The sequence below is a fragment of the Lycium barbarum genome, chromosome 5, assembly GCF_019175385.1.
Source record: "Lycium barbarum isolate Lr01 chromosome 5, ASM1917538v2, whole genome shotgun sequence".
In the NCBI taxonomy this organism is placed as follows: Eukaryota; Viridiplantae; Streptophyta; class Magnoliopsida; order Solanales; family Solanaceae; genus Lycium; species Lycium barbarum.
The window spans coordinates 45,429,112-45,432,635 of NC_083341.1; the positions used below are offsets into that span (position 1 = coordinate 45,429,112).

At 41.5% G+C, this 3,524-nt stretch overlaps 1 long non-coding RNA gene across 1 annotated transcript; it reads left to right on the top strand.

Moving 5' to 3' along the window:
- The first annotated feature begins 418 nt into the window (after positions 1-418).
- LOC132640826 (uncharacterized) lies at positions 419-3,161 on the top strand. Its single transcript, XR_009582409.1, has 3 exons — positions 419-956; positions 1,736-1,787; positions 2,813-3,161. It is a non-coding gene; the product is annotated as an uncharacterized LOC132640826 (long non-coding RNA).
- Positions 3,162-3,524: the final 363 nt, after the last annotated feature.

Consider the following 3,524-nt stretch of genomic DNA (forward strand, 5'->3'; position numbering starts at 1 on the left):
CTTGCCTTGACGTATGAAATAAACTTACCCCTTGGCGATGCTGTATTACCTGCCCACTCTACAACTGGTTCACCTGGGAATTGGAAACGAACTACCTTCTTTTGACAGTCAACATTAGCATAACAAGAAGCTAGCCAATCCATACCCATAATAACGTCGAACTCAGTCATATCAAGATCTACCAAATCTGCCTTAGTGCAGCGGCCAAAAATAACCACCGAACAGAATCCCCTACTGGTGTAGCTACCTCAAAAGGCTCTATCGGCTCAGATTCTATCCCAATTTTATTAGCAACAAGTGGAGCGATATATGATAAAGTAGAACCAGGATCAATCAGTGCATATACAGATCGGGAGAAAACCAGTACGGTACCTGTAACAACATTTGGCGAAGCCTCCTTGTTAGGCCCCGTGTTTTCGCACAGTTGGAAATCGGGAAATAACTACGACTCGGGTGTTAGAAGGGCATAAATTAATTTTTGAGAATATGACTATGTTGGTTGTGTAATCTTTAATGCTAAGACCTCGGGGAAGGCCGAGGATAAATTTGGAATTTCGGAAATTAGTTTCGGGAATTACAAAACGGGATTTTTAAGCATTGGGCCAAGAAACTACAAATGCAATTGAAGCCCAACAATGGAAGAGGGGGGATCCGGCCATGTTATAGGCCCAAACCCATTTTAAAAGGGTCATGTGCTATGCACATGACCCCTAAATAGATATATATGAATTATACTTAGTATTATCCAAGAAACAACTCACAAAATCAAGAACACCCAAAAAAAAAGGGTTTCGGCCGAGAGCTAGAGAGAAAGAAAAGGAAAAATCCCAAGCTTGTGTGGTGGTTCAATAATCTTGTTCTTTACATATTTGTGAAGTACTCAAGGCCCTCTTCAACGGGGTATAATTAGTTTGGCACGAGGACGACGTTTTCGACAAGTCGGGGTTTCAAGAAAGGTATGAATTCTTACCCTCTAATGTTATAGAATTGCTATGAATGGGTTAAGGATTGGAAGTAGACGAGAATCCCGTAATTTGGACATAAATGGAAACGTGTGGGTGTGTGTTTGTAGTAGGTTTGGCCGTGAGCCATAGATGGGAAAATTGGTGTGAATTGATCTTGTTTAAGTTGGTAGAATGTGTTGTTGTGGCCCTTATATCGTAAATGATTAATTGGTGAATGAAATTGGCATTTAAAAATGATTTTGAATATTATCGGAAAGCGTATACCTTCGGTATCTTTATGTATATCAATGTATATCTTGGGTGTTATGGACTTTAGATGTGAATCTATATCGATGTTGATGAATTCGGAATGAAACTACGTGAGTTAGAATGTTCGTAAGTGCATTTTAGATGTTTTGAAGAATTTGGGAAATAATGGTTTTTTTTATGCAATTTCGTGTATGGCATGGTTTGTAATTAGAATGTGATTGTATAAGTTTGAATGTGGGAATACATACAATTATGTAGGTATAGAATTGGAGTTGTGAAAGTTTGAATGAAAAGTTGCCAACTTAAGAAGTCATGAAAAACTTTGAAACTAGAATGGTGTTATTGTTGTTTGTTTTGGTTGTTGATGTGTGGGCTGTTGTAGTTGGTTAATTTGAGCCGAGCTATGCCTCGGGGATGTTAGATTTATAGGGGAAGTGCTGCCGAAATTTCGGTAGGCAATTGTGAAGTTAAAGGCATTTCTAAGCCTAAGGATCTCATTTGGTAACTTTGACCATTTGCAGATTTTTGACGAAACGGGACGAGACATTTGGAAGAGCTTACGACGTCTGTGAGGTATGTAAAGCCTCCCACTCTTTCATTTGGCATATCTTAGTGTGTCAGTCGAATAGGAGACCTTTAGGAGCATTTCTGCTCCTCGAAACCCGATCCACAGAAAAGTTACTATTCATTCAATTCTATTGAAGCCTAAAGGCTCCAATTTGGCTAGAATGCCACTATTCGTCCGAAACCTATCAAAATGTGGTCGGTTAACCTAGGAATGATAATGTATGACCTTTGGCATATAAATGCTCGTAGAAACACGTTCGCCACCTCACTTCGACTCGAGGTGGGCCCGCTACCCCAAAATGCCCGATTTGCCCTTCGGGCCACCTTTGATAATAAATTTGTACATACTACTTCGGATCTTTGGAACATCCTCCTACGGGGTAGGTTTGGGCAATTCGATACGCTAACCTATGTTTTGAATTATATGGACCATTTTGGAAACGTTTTGCGAAATGAAACTTTATGTCGACTAAGTATTCGACTATTTTGTAATATGATATGATTTATGAATTTACTTTGTTTTGAAACACTATTTTGAAATACGATTTGCATTTGTTTGCTCACGACTCCGCTCGTGCCTTATTATGACTTCGTTCGCCGGTTCCCGGGCCGGTTTTGATTCGTGCGCTGTATGATAAATTCGGCCGTATGCTGTGTTACGGTTCCCGAGGCTTCGCCATAGGGCCCGGTACCGTTGGAGTTATGCTGTGATATGGCTCGGGATGCGATACGCTCACCGATGATTATGATTATGTTCGGGGATGTACGGAGATTTGAAACCTTCTGGTGTTATGCTGTGTGTGGCGCCAGCGTCGGAGTGGCGACCACGTTCTTAAGCGTTTGCATGATTTTGTTGCATAAAATATATGTATATGATTTCGATACAGATTTTGACATACCAGTTTGTACCCCCCTTTGACATTTGATCTGCTTTCGGTTTTGATCCATAATTCTGTACTCCGTGCTTTACATACTCGGTACATATTTCGTACTGACCCCCTCTCTCCGGGGGCTGCGTTTTATGCCCGCAGGTGCAGATTCCGGTGATCTTCCGCAGTAGGCTTCACCTTTTGCTTTCTCGGAGTACTCTTACTTGATCCGGAGTCCACTCTTGGTACAGACTCCTCCACTTTGTATATACTTTGTATATTTGACGGTTTGGGTACGGCGGGGCCCTGTCTCGCCATATGTTATGTTTTGAATTCGTAGAGGCCTGTAGTCATCTTTGTGGGGCGAGGGTCCTATGTGTATATTGTATGATTTTGCTTTCGGGTCTTAAAGCGGTCTGTTTGATCTGATGGCCCCAAATGGCCCTTATGTATATATTTGTATTTTTACCGGCGATGCCTATTCCGCCGCTTTGTGTGAATTTGATTTGATATGACCGCTTAAGACATAATTTCGATATAAATTATGTTTGATATAATTTTTGTAGAATTCTGAAATAAATTTGAGTTCGGAAATGAATATGCGATTTGGTCTGGGTACCCAGGTAGGGTGCCAGTCGCGGCCCACGGGGCTGGGTCGTGACAAAAGTGGTATCAAAGCGGTTTGTCCTCGGAATGTCTACAGGCCGTGTCTCGTAGAGTCTTGTTTATCGATGTGTTGTGCACCACATCTATAAACGGGAAGCTACAGGGCATTTAGGACGTTACTCTCTTTGTAATCTTAGATCGTGCGATAGAGCTGTGCTATTAGGATGATTTTGATCTGACTCGCCTTTTTGATTGCAGTGATGCCTCC